Here is a 17,136-nt window from a genome sequence, read left to right on the forward strand (position 1 = left end):
TTTTGCTCATGCATTATGAACTATAAACAGTTCAAATACGAATATTCATTTGATTTTTATACTTGATTTATATGTGGATACCACATTTCTCTCTTTATTATTATTATTTTTAATAAAATGCTGAAGTGGTAGGTAGATACAAGATAAAAGTAGAAAACATAGTTTAGTGTTGTAAGAGAGCAAATGTAGATGATCAGGTGTGTGCCTGTAGACTATGTGTTAATCCAAGCTAGACAAGGGCAATAAAACATCCATGGATGCAGAAGATTCGAGTATGAGTTATTCTTAAAATTCAGTATTAAATAACACAAAAGACATGTAGAATACGGGTGACTTTTCTGAACAAAACTATAATAAAACTATTTTACTATTGTATTCTAAGAAGTTACATCCTTCGCATTTACATGCAGTTTGGGCAAAATACAGTCCCCCTGGAATGAGAAACCACACATCTGTAACCAGTTTCATCCTTCTTGGATTGACAGATGACCCTCAGCTACAGATTCTGATTTTTATATTTCTACTTATCACCTGCATGTAGAGTGTAACTGGAAACCTGAGCATCATCATCCTCACATTAGTGGATTCTCACCTTAAAACTGTGATGTACTTTTTTCTCCAAAATTTCTCCTACTTAGAAATCTCGTTCACGTCTGCCTGCATTCCTAGATTATTGTACAGTATATCGACAGGTGACAGGATTATTATGTATAATGCTTGCTTATGCCAACTTTTTTTACATATGTTTTTGGAATAACAGAATTTTTTCTCCTGGCTGCCATGTCCTTTGATCGATATGTAGCCATCTGCAAACTCTGGCATTACATGACTATTATGAACTTCAGGGTCTGCAAGAGGCCCATCTTCTGCTGTTGGATGACTACATTGTTGATCATGTTACCACCGCTTAGCTTGGGACTGGACCTGGAATACTGTGCCTCTAATGCCATTGAGCACTTTGTCTGTGATGCTAAATCTATGCTGAAGATCTCATGCTGAGATACATGGCTCATAGAGCAGATGATTATTATCAGTGCTATGATGTTTTTCCTCATGACTCTGCTGTGTGTGGTTCTCTCCTACATGTACATCATCAGGACAATTCTAAGACTCCCCTCTGCCCAGCAGAGGACAAGAGCCTTTTCCACCTGTTCTTCCCACATTATTGTGGTTTCTATCACCTATGGCAGCTGCATCTTTGTTTATATCAAACATTCAGGAAAAGATGGAATGGCCATTAAAAAGGGAGTATCAGTACTTACTACTTCCATTTCCCCCATGCTGAACCCATTCATTTACACTCTTGAGGAACAAGTGAAACAAGGCTTTAATGACTTAGTCAAAAGATTTAAGTTGCTGTCAAAGAATTAGGGGAATGTTGATGTCAGTATCCCTAAGCATATATTCTTCAGTTTCTGTCTAATTTTGCCTTTTCCTGATCTAGATTTGGCCTTCCATTCTGTACAAGCCCTTGTCAAGTCACCCCTTTGATCTCCTTATAAAAAAGCTTCTTTCAGATGATAATTTTAATGAAGAAAAATGAGAATATATGTCTCAGGAAATCTAAGCATGACTTCACTCCTAACATTTACTTTCCAATTCTAAGAGGTTTGGGAAATTTATCTTAAAATATTAATACAATAGTGAACACCATTCCTTTAAATAGAACACATACAAAAAACAAACCAAAAACCTTACTTAAAGAAGAGACTTAATTTTGAAAAGAATCAATACTTGTCTAAGTGTTATAAAAAAAATTTCATAAACTGTGGATATATTTTTAAATGAGGAATAAGTATAAGATTTAGGATTTGAAAGAAGCATTTACTAATGGAAAATCTTTGAAATCACACAATTCACATATTTTATCGACTGGATCCTATCTAATAGCCAAAGAGTCATGAATTAAATAATAATGAAGAGAGAAATGCACTTGTAATTTCTGTTAAAGATAAATCCTTCACTGAAGTTACATAAAACGTATTTATATTGGTATCCCAATTAAATTGTTTAATCTTTTATGTAGAGTATTTTAACAAACAGATGGCAGTAAGTCCAAGAAAACTAATATAGGGCTAGAAGAGTGATATATTAATAAGCCTTAAGCCAATTATATTAGGAATGAACAAATGAGAAACAGAATAAAATGTGAATACAAATATCAATGTGATGATATGCTTTTTTAAATGAAAAATATGTCAATTCAAGAGACCAATTTACACACCTAGTTACAATCCCTCAAGGAAACACCAGCATTTCATTATTCAGTACATTTTGTTCCAACTTCCTCTTCCATAATGCAACATAGTGAAATTTCCTTTGATCCTTTTTCTGTATTTCAGTCCACTTCTCATTTCATGGACTGTGTAGGCATGAATTTACCCTTCATTTTTCAACTTCCTAACCTCCAGTTTAGATGACATTCCCACAAGAATTTATTGCTGACATTTTCTTATGATTCCACCTGCAGGACCCCAGGCCTGGGTTAGTCCGACTCATTCCCACTACTGTCATGACTTACCCGCTGCTTTCATTCCTTACCAAACTGCAATTGCATGTTTACTTCTCCTTCTTCTACTCTCAACGGCAAATACATTTGACAAGGTCTCCTCATAGGCCAAATTCTAGAAAGCTTTATGCCTGACACAGAAATATTAGTTACTTAATAGACAATTATCCAATATAAAGATTTGAAACTTCTGACAATGAAAAGTGAGAACTAATATGTGAATAGAAAAAACACAGAAGTAACATTTGACATGAATCTGTGCATAACAGAGTGGGAAAATTACAACATTTCCAGAATATATCACCCAGCTTTAGTGCATCTCCATATCAACAAGTGTTTCCAAGGGATGGAGAGAAGTAGTCCATCTGAATCAGAAAGGTTAGGGGGAGTATTTGGTGCCTTCTGATGCAACAGGAGAGAGAGAGACAGACGCAGGATGAATGCTTGTAAGCAATAAATGGGTTTTAACTTTATTTCTCCCTTTGATTGATTTCAGTTTCAAAGGTATTTTGTCCTGGGTTTTCCTCTCTGGAGTTACATCTGGCAATAGTTGGCAGGACCTCTGAACCTGAAATCTGTCTGCACGGGTGTGACCCTTTGGTGGGCTGACCCCAGAGATAGTGAGGAGATGCCTAGAACCTCCAATGTAGGTAATGGGAAGGCACCAGTGGCTGCAGTAGTAGAAGGTGCAGCTTCACCTGGAAAGCCCCTACCTGTGTCGCTTCCAATTGGGGAGCCCTTAGTGGGGGAATTGATCTGGCATAAAGTACTTCCAAGAGGGTTTTGGCCTTCTCCAGTATTGGGGAAAGTTGGAGACATCAGATGCTGCAAAGTTAGCTAACTGTGAGATAGAAGGGTGCTTAGAGGCCTGAGTGTCTTTGTAGCAGCTGGCATTGTAGGATCTTTGTTTGTCGAGATAATGGAAAGGTTATTGAGGAGAGAGACAGACTTTTGCATTGCTTGGAGTAGCTGAGTGGTAACCTATGGGATGCCCTTATAGAAGAGAGATCATTATTGAGACGATGGATCACACTCCTGGGACGAGGAAGCAGAAGCCACATTGCAGAAGGTTGTTGTGGAGTGGAAGGAAGGAGCGGTGCCTTCAGCCCGGAGATGTTGGAGGAGCTGGAGCTGGGGTAGGGAAGAGGTGGTACAGAGGATGAGGAGGTGGGGCCAGGAGCTGATCTGCTGCCACGGCCACCGCCTGAGGCACCGCCTCTACTGTGTTAAAAGCACAAGTAGCTGTAAAAATAAAAATGAAACAATTGCGGGCTCCTCAGGGGGAGGAGTCACCCCTCGCCAGGTTGTGGGGCACTCCACACTCCGCCCCTATACCCAGGATGAGCTGGGGGACATGAGCGTCCAGTACAGGCAGAAGCCATCGGAACCTCTGCTGCATGGCTTTTATATCTTTGGGATATGGGGGTGGAAAATATTGTTATGTCTGGTCCTGAAATGAGTAGACCAGCTTCCCTGATGACTCACCCTTCCCTCTGGCAGCGGTTGCAAAGTGCCCATCATGCTTCAGGGAATTAGACACCTCTGGATTGGCTGACAGCTGCCATTAGGGCAGTTTGGCCTAATCAGGGTGATTTATCATACCTACCCACTAGCTGGAAAACATATGTAGAGCTCCTACAGGTATGGCAGAATTTGGGCATGAAAATTTTGTCTGTAGTGTGGACATCAAGACTCCAGTGAGGAGTTGTTCAAAGTGGGAATGAGAAATCTGGTGCTCCTTACAGCTTCCACATGTCTCTTTGTGTCCCTAGTGACTACGCTTGACCCCCACATAGGGGAACCCAAAGTGAGCCCATTTGAACTTTAGCAGATCTCGGGGAGATTGAAACAATAAGATCACCGAAGTAGGTACAGGCTATGACTGAAAGGAGAGATGCAAAGACCCATCGAGGACACAGATGAGGGTTGATTTGATAATGGCTGGGGTAGTGAAAGAAAGCTTTGATGGACAGCCCATAGGAACTTGTTAGAACTGTGGCACCAATTAAAGCCTGAGCAGGGCATCTGGCTGCTGAGGTCAATGATACAGAAGCTGGAGTCACAGCCTCACATCTGGCCTGAGTCCCTGCAAAACTTCCTGGGGGAAAATACTCAGAATATGCTTGGTACCTCATGCCACAGGAGGGCGATTGGGCATCATGGTCCCAGTTGGGGAGGCAAAGATCCCTATCTTGGGGGACATGGTGGGGAAGAGTGGCCACATGTAGAATTAGCAAGTCCTTGGAACCCTGAATTGTCAACGAATTGTACAAAAAGTGTACAATGTGCCTTGATGCTAGTGGACACAGAAACTGAGTGTTCTCTAATTTATAGCAAATTAGAGCATTTTTCGAGAACTTCTGCCGGGATAGATGGCTACGGAGGTAAGCCAATTAGAGTGAAGAAAGTCCAAATCCCACTGGGGCTGTGGCATGTACCCCCAAAGGAGTGTATACTGTGAACATTTCTCCCATCCTTGACTATACTTTGGAGGGAGATATCCTGCAGGGCCTGTGGCAACACACCACTACAGGTGAGTGCAGAATGAGGACGCACGTGGTGAAGGCCGTTCTGAGGGGACATGCTAAGCATCCACCTGTAGCTCTGACTTTTGCATTTGCAGATGACAAATGCTAAGCAGTGTAAGTTGATTGGGGTGCACAAGGAAATTGGAGAAGCTCTACAAGAGTTGGAGAATCATAAAGCCCACTCATAGTCCTTTTAATTCCCCAGTGTGACCAGTAAAATGTCTAGATTGCTCCTGGCGTATGACCATGGACTATAGGGAATTGACCATTATGGATACACTCAATCATGAACTGGGGATGTATAATTATATTGTAGTCCTGGCTAATGCTTTCTTCTTTACTGACATAGCACATAAAAGTCCGGAACAGTTTGCATTCACATGGGAAGGCTCGCAGTGCACATTCACTGTCCACGCACAGGGATTCCTCCACAAACCCACCATATGTCATGGAATTGTAGCCGCATGGGAGAAACCGCATACAATGTGGTTGTATCACTACATTGTCATGCTCACATGTGATTCTCCTGCAGATTTAGAAGGGGCAGTTCCTAGACTGCTGCAACATCTACAAGAGAAAGGATGGGCTGTGAACAGCATCAAGGTTCAGGGAACTGGGTTGTCTATAAATTCTTATGGATTGTCTTGCTTGTAAAACTAAAGTTATCCCAAAAACAGGCATAGACAAGGACCAGGCTTTCCCTCCTCCTACCACTGTGGCAGTATTACATGAGTTTTGGGGTCTCTTGGGCTACTGGAGATTATTTATATTGCACTTGGCACAAATTCTGAACCCCTTATACTGGTTGGTACAATTCGATGTCAGGTGGGACTGGGAAGAAACATGTGAAGCTGATTTTATTGCTGCTGACTGAGCAGCCAAGCAGCCAAAGCCATAGAGGCCTTGAGTGTAATGGACTCATGAACATCATGTGAGTTAGATGCTCATATAACCAAAGATCTTAATGGACTGGGTCTTTAGCAGCGACTTGAACATGCCAACCTATTGGATTCTGGTCACAACTATGGAAAGGAGAAGATTTCTGGTACACCTTGAAAGAGAATCAACTGGCTGCTGTATATCATGCCTTGCTGACTATGGAACCAATCACTTGAAAAGCTCCAGCTAAGGTAATAACCAACTATCCCATTGCATGGTGGGTGCAAACTGTACCCAAAGGCCATTGAGTGGTGGGCACATTTGTTTTCTCTGGCCAAATGGGGTGCAAACTTACAGGAGCATAGTGCTCTGTCTTCCAGCCCCATATGTGGAAAACTCCAGTGAGTAATGGGTCCAGTGACATACAGTATTGGAAAGCAGTAAGAACTTGCCTTTGAGCCATGGTAGCCAAGAGTCCTTATCAAGTGAGAAAAGCCCCTGTACCTGAAGATGCTGGTTATACAGATAACTCACGTTGTGGGCAGCCCCCGAAGTGGAGGGCTGTGACTTCCTTCCTAAGACTGGGACCATATGGATGGAGGATGGAGAGGGCAAGAGCAGACAATGGGCTGAGTTGCCGGCAGTATGGTTCGCGATCACCCAGGAGCCTTACACTATAGTTGTCTGCACTGACAGCTGGACCATCTATCAGAGCTTGACCATGTGGCTACTAACATTGTACCATGCCATCTGGATGGTTGATCACTGGCCCCACTTTGAGCAAGAGTTGTGGGAAGACCTATGGGTCTCTGGTCAAACTAGGACAGTTACTATACAGCGCATGATTGGCTATTTGCCTTTGACATCCCCAGGGAATGATAAAGCTGAATTATTCTTACAGGTCTGCCGGCTAGAAGGAAAGCCTACCTCTGAGGTTGTACAATGGTTACATCAGAATCTGTTGCACACAGGGCAGAATACAATGTTAGCTGTAGTCTGTCTTTGGGGCATGCTGCTGACCTTTTAGGAAGTCAGCAGAGCCCACAATGTGTGCCTTGTGTGCTCTAAGAGGGACTTACACTGAGTCCTGTAGCAACATGGGGCAGCAGTAAAGGGACTGATACCCCTTGTCAGGTGACAGTTGATTATATTGTGCCCCTGCCAATATCAGAATGATATTGGTATACCGTGACATGTGTTTACACAGTTACTGGTCTATTCTTTTCTTTTTCTGCACATCTGGCAGATAAGAAATGACCAAAAGGTACCTAGAATGTCTCTTTGCAGCCTGTGGCCTACTGCAGGTGTTTGAGTGTGATCAAGGCATGCACTCTACTGGACGTGCAGTACAAGAAAGGGTTCAGCAATTAGGAATAAAATACAAGTTTCATGTACCACATAACCCTATTGGGGAAGGCATGATGGAGAGGTACAATGGTTTGTAGAAATCTTGTCTGAAGTCAGACACCAATAGTCTTTTAGAAGGTCTTGTCAGCTTGCTTATGGACAGACGGTGCTACAACATTTGGGTGACAATCCCTGAAGGAGAGCCTTCAGTCCTGTGGACATACAAACACACATTGTTGTCTGTCCTATACAGTTGTATATGAAAACCAAAAAGGAGTTATTGTGGAAATTATATGGCCAGCAGGGCAAAATCCTCCTGCCAGGCCCATATGCTTTTAACCCTGGAGACTCTGTTGTGTGGACGTGATCCTGGAGATTTTGACACATGGACCAGTGATGGCTGGCCCTTCTGCTACCTTTGGAAAAAGGTCTGGAAGCTGGACTTCTCTCTGCTCCTAGAGTAACAGCAGAGTGGTCCCCAATGATTACAGTAGTTTTCCCAAAACGATTGGGAGGGAAGAGAATCTTATGGGGAAGTTTTCTTTTTATGTAAATGGCCGGTACATGTACATCATGCAGCAGTATATACTGACCCACCTGTAACTTCCAGACCAGAATGAGATCCCATTCCTGCCACTGTGCCATCATAGAATCACTCTCTTTCATGCCTAATACCTGATGGATAAGATTTGCATATTCTGGTGTTATTGAAACATGTATTTTATTGCCCTTAATGTTACTTTCTTCTATAATTTCTGTTACTTTGACCCTCCGCATTTCTCTAGATGCTACCTAATGACAGCTCTGAACTCCCTAGCTACTGGCTTCCTATGGAATGGGCAAGCTAAGGACTTAATGTGCATAGGACTTTGAACCTTGGTAATTCTCTGGATTGAGGATTATCATGATTTTTTTGCTGCTGTTGTTGTATGTTATTAGCCTGGTTACAGTACTCCTCTTTTCTTGAACAGGACCCATTGCAGAAGATAGGGAGTGAGTAGATTGTGAGGTGAAGTTTCTGAAAGATGGGATGTGGATAAAAGTGAAATACTTCCAGAATCTCCCTTCAGGCCTTAGTTTGGCTCCATGTCAATAGGTAATTACAAGGAGCTGTTGGCGGCAAGGGCCTATCTGGACTGGAAATGTTTTGTTGGGTCCTTTTACAGTGGGGCTGGGATAGATAGAAGAGAGCAGGGTTAGACGAAAGCTTGAAAGCAATAAATGGGTTTCTTCCACTTTATTTCCCCTTCTGATTAATTTTGGCTGCAAAGGTTATTTTCCCTTGGCTGGGACCATATTTTTCCCCCAAGAATTACCAGGGGACACAGAGATAGACAGGCTAGGAGAAACGGAGTCAGGGACACATTCACATGTGTCTGTATCCATGTTTCCTGTCTTATCCTTTGGCCTATTTTTCATACTACTGCCAATAAAATTTTGTTCATTTTCAGGAGTGTTTTTCTAGACTTAGTCTTCTGCATTGCCAAACAAATTTTAGAATCAGACTTTCACTTTGAGCACCAAATCCACAGCGGCATGTGATATTCTTTTTTTTTAAGTTTAGATATTGTAGTGATTTTGGAACAATGAAAAATAGGAAACAAGAAAAAAGATGAAAAATATAAATCTAAATGTGCATATATTGTAATAGCAGATGAAGTACAGAGTCAAACTATGTGCTATACTAGGCATTCTTTTGAAATACAAATAAACAGATATTTTAAAAGCGGAAGGTTGGAAAATAAACAAATACATAATTACACAGAATATTTCAAAACCCTTTTTTCAAGCATTGATAGAGCATGTCCAGAGAAATGGAAAAGACCTAGAAGGCTGCAGTAATACTAACAATTGCCTTGTCCAAAATAACCTTTAGGGATAACACCCCCAAACTGAAGGAGAATACACATTCCTCTTAAGTGCTCATGGACAATTTACCAACGTAATCAATATTCTGGAGCATAACAATATGTTAACAAATCTGGAGATTTGAAATGCAAGAATATTCATTCTCCAAAAAGGAATTCAATAAGACCTAGAAATAATTAATGTTTGTGATGCTTCCATATTATGTATACTTTTGTTTATTTATCCTTAACTCTATAAAAAGCTTTTAGTGGCTAACCTATTGCTTAGAATATTGGTTGTTCAGGAGCATTTTGTTTAATTTCCACATATTTTGGATTTTCCAGTTTTTTTCTTGTACTAATTTCTAGTTTCATGCTCTTGTGGGGCAGAAAAGATAATTGATACAGTTTCAGTCTTCTTTAATTTAAGGCTTATAGCCTAACATGAGATCTATCTCAGAGAAATAAGCTATAGATGCCTGAAAGGATTGTGTACATGGCTGCTATTTGGTGGAATGCTCTGTGTATGCCTATTAGATCCATTTGTCCAATGTCTTTTTCAAGTCGTGTTTCCTTATTGGATTTCTGCCTGGATGTTTTATCATTGATGAAATTGGTGTTCTGAAGTCTCCTAATATTTTGGTATTTCTATTTTTCCTTTCCTGTCTGTTAATTATTGTTTTATATATTTAGGTGCTGTGATGTTGAGTGCATATATATTTATAATGGTTATATCTTTGTGATGAATTTTTTACCGAGATGTAATTTATACAGAATATTGTGTAAATTTCAATTAACATCTCTATCACATCACATAATTATCACTTCTTTTGTGGTGAGAGCTTTTCAGACTACTCTCTTAGCAGTTTTGAAGTATATAGTACAATATTGTTGATTTTAACCACTATGCTATGCATTAGAGCTCCAGAACTTATTCATCTTCTAATAGCAAGGTTATACCCTTTAACGACATCTCTGCATTTCCTCCCCTTACCATCTCCTGGTAACCACCATTCTTCTCTCAGTTTCTGTGAAAACACATTGTCATAGAAACTTTTTTGATTGCACACATCAGTTGTATCAGTCAGTATTTGTTTTTCGTTCCCTGAGTTATCTCCTTTAGCATAATGCCCTCAAGTCATATCCATGTTGCCACAAATGGCAGAATTTCCTTCTTTCTTGAGGATGAATAGTATTCTATTTTATATGTGTAACACCTCTTCGTCCTTCCTTCATGTGTTCACAGAGAATTAGGTTGATTCCTTTTCTGGCTATTATGAATAATGCTGCAGTGAGCATGGGAGTACGTGTGTCACTTCAGCACCTGTTTTCATCCCCTTTGTCTATGTCCCCAAAGTGGATTGATGGATCAGAAGGCACTTGTATTTTTAGTTTTTTGAGGACAATCCATACTGTTTTCCAAACTGGCTGACCAATCTACATTCCCACAGACGATGTAGGAGGTTTCCTATTATTTGGCATCCACACCAACAGTTATTACCTACTGTTTTCTTGATGATAGCCATTCTAACAGGTGGGAACTGATAGTTCATTGTGGTTTTGATTTGCATTTTCTGGCTATTTATGATGTTGGTCATATTTTCATATACCTGTTCTCCATGTGGGTGACTTCTTTTAAAAATGCCTGGTTAGTTCAACTGTCTATTTTTTAAATCAGGTTTTCATTTTTTTGTTGCTGTTGAGTTGTATGTGTTTCCTACATGTTTTGGATTTTTTAAGGGCTCCAAATACAGTTTATTTGTTATGGTTTGCAAAAATTTTCTCCTGTTTGGTAGTTTGCCTTACCAGTTCGTTGATGGTGTCCTTCTGAGCAAAATTTTCTTAGTTTGATGTTGTCCTACTTATTGATTTTTGCTTTTGTCACTTGTGGTTTTGTGTCATATCCAAAATATTATTCCCAAGACTAATGTAAATGAGATTCTTCCCTATACTGTCTTCTAGGAGCTTCATAATTTCAAGTCTTATGTTCACATCTTTAATTCATTTCCAGTTCATTTTCATGAGCTGTGAAAGAGTGGAGTCCAATTCCATTTTTCTCTATGTGGTCATCCAGTTTCCCAACACCATTATTGTAAATATCCCTTTCTCCAGTAAGTGTTCTCGGCTTCCTTGTCAAATAATATATGTGGAGGTTTATTTCTGGGCCATCTATTCTCCTGCATTGGTATATGTGCCTGGTTTTATGCCAGAACCATAGTGTTCCAACTGTAGCTTTGTAGTATAGTTTGAAATCAGGAAGTGTGATACCTTCAGATTTGTTCTTTTATCTAGTTATTACTCTGGTTCATAGAAAGCTATGAAAATAAACATTAAAATATATAACTTTTGATTCAATATTAATAAATATTAAACAAAACTGCATAAATATTAAATATTTATTAAATAAATATTTTATTGAATATTAATAAAATTAATAAATATTAAACAACAATAATTGCAAGTATAAATAGCAGGACTCATTTAAAAAGTGTGAAGAATAAAAAATCTGAAAAATGTGTAAGGCCTATTCAGAAAACAATAATTTTTTTCTGAAAGATAACATGAGATTCTATGTATATAAAATAGCATAAATAATGACCAAGTTAAAAGTGGTCAAATATTTGCAACATATATCACAAATTGTTAATATAGAATAAGTAATAACAATGCTCAGTTCTAGGAAATATCTTAAAAAGGAAAAGATATTTATAGAAAAATATCTGCATCACACGTGAAAGTTGATATATAAAAAAACATGTTCATAATAAAAATTATAGAATCATATAATAAGCTCAAGGTAGTCATTCTGTATAAGAGTGTATTTTTTCTTTAAGAAATCACAAAGTTTCTACTGTTAGGATTGATTTCAAATCATAATGGAATAAACCAAAAAGAAATATTACTTATTCTTCCAATGATGATACAAATTTATAACCAATGAGTAAAAAAAAAGTTTAATTTTAATTACCAAAGTAGTTTGAAAACCTACCCACAAAGGACATTTCATATTTCTGAATATGCCGATTAATAAGAATATACTACATGGAATTTTATGGAAGGTTGTAATAGAGACATTAAGTGTCATTATTACTTTTAAGCTTAATTTTTCCATTTTTGTTATGTTAATGTTTTAATAATACATAGCAATTACATACAGTGAAAATATGTTACCAAAGTACAAAAGTGATTGTATTCTGTCATGGTAATTAGCAGTTAAAGATGTTAATGAATAAAAGGATATAAAGGTAGGCTTGCTCTTTTTCATTTGATTTTTATTTTCTGTGAAGTCCTCTGTTGCATATCACTGTGGAATCTTCAGTTCTCTGAGGACATTGTCCCCACTGCTGCTTGTTTCAGGGTCTTTGCCAAAAGATTACACAAAAGATTCATAAATAACTTTGGATCCTAATTCATCTGGGTCTTGAGACCACATACAAGCCATGCAAACCTTTCCTCATTCTTCTAACCCTCAGGATGTTCAGGGATAAAGAAGCAACTGAAACCAGTATGTCTGTAGTCTTTGAGAGACTAAGAAAATTATTTTCTTTAACAAACAGTTTGATGTATATTACCAAGATTAATGGATAGTTAATTGAATTGTGCTAAGAAGAAACAAGAGTTTATAATTTTGAGTTGATTGAAGATTTTGATAGGGCTGTATTTGTATATCAACAAATATTAGGTTACCTAAAAATAGGTGAAATGAAGGACTTCTGGAAGCAAGCTTGAATTGGAAATCATCAGCTGACATAATTTAGATTCCTGCAGTTTTTTAAAAGACAAAAGAAGGAAACATATATTAGTGAAACAATAGTGTCTATTTATTTTTTCAAGATACTTAGGAGCAAGGACATGGCTCAAATTTCCAGACTTGTGTAAAGCACAGGGTGTTAAGACTGAAGAAAAGAGAGGTACGTGGATGTAATGTTTCTTTTTCTATGTCTCAAGTCTCTTATTCTACTTAATTATTTTAATTGCTTAATCCATTGCAACTATTCATTTAATTTATTGTTAGTTGTGTGAGGCTCATATTCAGAGAAGTGCCCAGCTCACCCTAAAATATCTAAGCAGGGCCATCCTTGCATTCTTTACCAAAACCTGAAAACTCTTAGGTATTTACTATGGGAAATGGGCAGATGGTGTGTACAGAGTATATCCTACTTCTGAGGGAAAGGATATTTTAAACTCATTAAATGAAACCTTTACATACCCAGTTACTTAGAATTTGCATAACAATTGATGTGGTTTTTCATCAAATTATTTATGGCCTTTAAGAAGCGTTGGAGATTGAAGTCATTTTAGAAGGAATTAGTGCAGTTATTTGTTGTTAAGTAAGGATCAACCACTGAGCAGATGATGGTCCAAAAGCAGAATGTAAGAGTTTTATTCTGTGGAGTGAATATATTTCTGGCAAGTGTATTGAGTAAATATGGATAGAATCCAAAAAAGGAAAGCTATTTCTCTGCCAAACAGTGATAAGTTAGGTAAGGTTTTTTTTTTCTTTTTTTTGCCTCAATGCAGGTATTATATATATGCTGAGTACATAGTCAGGTCAGGGTTTGACTCAGGAGCCACTCAGAACTGTTCCTACACCAAACATAAAAGCCACCAAGAATCTTCTAAATTAGAGTCAAGGTATGGCAAATGTCAGAGTTGTCAGAGTACATTTAAAATTGAGTCCACATAATAAATATTATAACTTATCTAGGTCTGGGGATAAATATTACCTTGAATTAACTCTATATCTTAGTCTCCTACAGCTCTGGGGTTATTACATTAAACAAGGTGAAAATGCTGTTTCCAACACATTTTTTACATCCGCAATTAACCATAAAGTGTGACAAAAACACAGAGAAAGTTCTTAATGTGGCTTGGGAGATTTGGAAGTACTTCTCTGAAGAGTTAAATAGAAACAGAGGAATGAATCCCAAAGACCCAGGTATAGGTCACAATCAGCGTAATGGATGTAGTAAGGGCGAGGGAAAAAACATAAATGATTATACAAAATTTTTTCCACACAGGTAGGACATACAAGATGACTTGTGCAGTGGAACAGGCTTTGACAGCATTGGTAGAGGAAACTAGAAATATGTTGTGTCACACACACCTGTTGTGTTTTTAGTTCATTCAGGAAAAAAATGCTACAAGCAGGAAGTGACAAGGAGGAAAACCTTGGTTATTGATAAGGGCAATGTTCTTAAGGGAAGTAGTACACCATGAGCTAATCTATTCCAAAGTGCAAATTAAAATAATAGTGCACCTTTAAAAAATTCTCATGGAAGATTCTATTTTCCTTGAACTACATTATTCAAAAACTTCCATAAAAACATTATTTTTTTCTGAAATACAGTCATGACCATTTTGTAGGTTATAAAACAAACTTGATGATAAATGCAGTTATTTTTAATGAGATATATTAGAACATAAACATCAGAGAGTACAGAACCTAAAGGTTAGTTTTTTTTCCCAATATATGTGTGTAAGTATTTGTGTAGGTGTGAGCAGGTACACTGGGCTGCAATATAAAATGTCTACCTTACCATATGTTGTAAAAAACATTTGAAAGCCAAGTTTATGATCCACCTAATGATATGCTATCAACAGAGCCAAGAGCATGAATTATTTTTAAAACTCATTATCAAGAAAAACAAAATACATGTAAAATACATTGCTTGGCTTTTCTGAACAAAACCCATTGTAAGACAATTTTTCCACTCTCTACACAGATCTTACTTCCACTGCTTTTACATGCATACTGGGAAAAAGACAAGACCCAGGAATGAGTCACCACACATCTCTCACCAGTTTCATCCTTCTGGGATTGACACATGACCCACAGCTACAGATTCTGATTTTTATATTTCTACTGATCACCTACATGTTGAGTGTATCTGGAAACCTGAGCATCATCATCCTCACATTAGTGGATTCTCACCTTAAAACTGCAATGTACTTTTTTCTCCAAAATTTTTCTTTGTTAGAAATCTCATTCACTTCTGCATGCATTCCTAGATTCTTGTACAGTATATCAACAGGTGACAGGACTGTTACATGTAATGCTTGTGTATCCCAACTATTTTTTACAGATGTTTTTGGATTAACGGAATTTTTTCTCCTGGTTGCCATGTCCTTTGATCGATATGTAGCCATCTGCAAACCCCTGCATTACATGACTATTATGAACTACAGGGTCTGCAAAAAGCTAATCTTCTGCTGTTGGGTGACTACTCTGCCGATCATATTGCCACCACTTAACTTGGGTCTGGACCTGGAATTCTGTGCCTCTAATGCCATTGACCACTTTGTCTGTGATGCTAACCCTATGCTGAAGATCTCATGCTCAGATACGTGGTTCATAGAGCAGATGGTTATTATCTGCTCTGTGATGATTTTATTGTGACTCTGGTGTGTGTGGTTCTGTCCTACATGTACATCATCAGAACAATTCTAAGACTCTCCTCTGCTCAGCAGAGGACAAGAGCCTTTTCGACCTGTTCTTCCCACATTATTGTGGTTTCTATCACCTATGGCAGCTGCATCTTTGTTTATATCAAACCTTCAGCAAAAGATGAAATGGCCATTAATAAGGGAGTAACTGTACTCACTACTTCCATTTCCCCCATGTTAAACCCATTCATTTACACTCTGAGGAACAAACAAGTGAAACAAGCCTTTAATGACTTAGCCAAAAATTTATATTGCTGTCAAGGAATTAGGAGAACATTGATGTCCAGATCCCCAAGCACTTTTTCTTCTGTTTCTATCTAATTTTTTCTTTTCCTCATCTATATTTGGCCTTCCATCCAGTACTGACCCTGGTCAATTTACCACTTTCATCTCCATATAAAAAAGCTTCTTTCAGATGATAATTGTAATGAAGAAAAATGAGAATAGGTGTTTCAGGAAATTTTAACTTGACTTCACTCCTAAGATTTCCTTACCATTTCTGAAAGGATTGGGAAATTTTTGTTAAAATATTAGTACAATAGTGAACATCATCACTCAAAAGAAAGCACACACACACAGGAAAACAAAAACAAAACAAACCCTTACTCAAATGAGAAAGGACTTAATATTGAAAAGAATCAATACTTATTCTAAGTGTTATGAGGTAAAATTTCATAAATGCAAGATATTTTTCAAGTACGGAATATGTATAAGATTTATGATTTGAAAGAAGCATTTATTAAAGGGGGAAATAGAATGCAATGCATTCATTTTAGGACATTTCAACACACCATTCACTCCAAAGGACAGATCAACCAGACAGAAAATAAGTAAGGAAACAGAGGCACTGAACAACTTATCTAGATCAACTTAGGAACAGATCATATACTAGGCCATGAAAAGAGCCTCAGTTAATTCAAAAAGATTGAAATTGTACCAGCCATCTTCTCAGACCACAAAGGTATGAAACTAGAAATAAATTACACAAAGAAAATGAAAAAGCCCACAAACACATGGAGGCTTAACAACATGTTCCTAAGTAATCAATGGATCAATGACCAAATAAAAACATAGATCAAGCAATATATGGAAACAAATGACAACAATAATTCAACACCAAAATATCTCTGCTACATAGAAAAGGCCGTGCTAAGAGAGAAGTATTTTGCAATATAGGCCTACTCAGGAAAGGAGAAGAATCTCATATGAACAATCTAAATTCAGAATTAATGAAACTAGAAAAAGCACAAATGAGGCCCAAAGTCAGTAGACAGAGGGACATATTAAAGATTAAAGCAGAAAATAAATAAAATTGAGGAGAAAAAAAACAATAGAAAGAATCAATGAAAGCAAGAGCTTGTTCTTGGAGAAAATAAACCATATAGATGAACACCTAGCCACACTTATTAAGAAAAAAAGAGAGTCTATGCACATAAACAGAATTAGAAGAGTCACTAAGGCACCACAGAAATACAAAGAATTATTAGATACTAGTATGAACAATTATATGCTAACAAAGTAGATAATCTAGTAGAAATGGACAATTTTCTACAAAAATACAACATTCCAAGGATAACCC

At 37.9% G+C, this 17,136-nt stretch overlaps 1 pseudogene; it reads left to right on the forward strand.

Annotated features, from left to right (window-relative positions):
* Positions 1 to 15,258: 15,258 nt before the first annotated feature.
* LOC118911586 (olfactory receptor 6C2-like) lies at positions 15,259 to 15,731 on the forward strand (annotated as a pseudogene).
* The last annotated feature ends 1,405 nt before the right edge of the window (positions 15,732 to 17,136 follow it).

Source organism: Manis pentadactyla, chromosome 10, assembly GCF_030020395.1.
Source record: "Manis pentadactyla isolate mManPen7 chromosome 10, mManPen7.hap1, whole genome shotgun sequence".
Lineage (NCBI taxonomy): Eukaryota > Metazoa > Chordata > Mammalia > Pholidota > Manidae > Manis > Manis pentadactyla.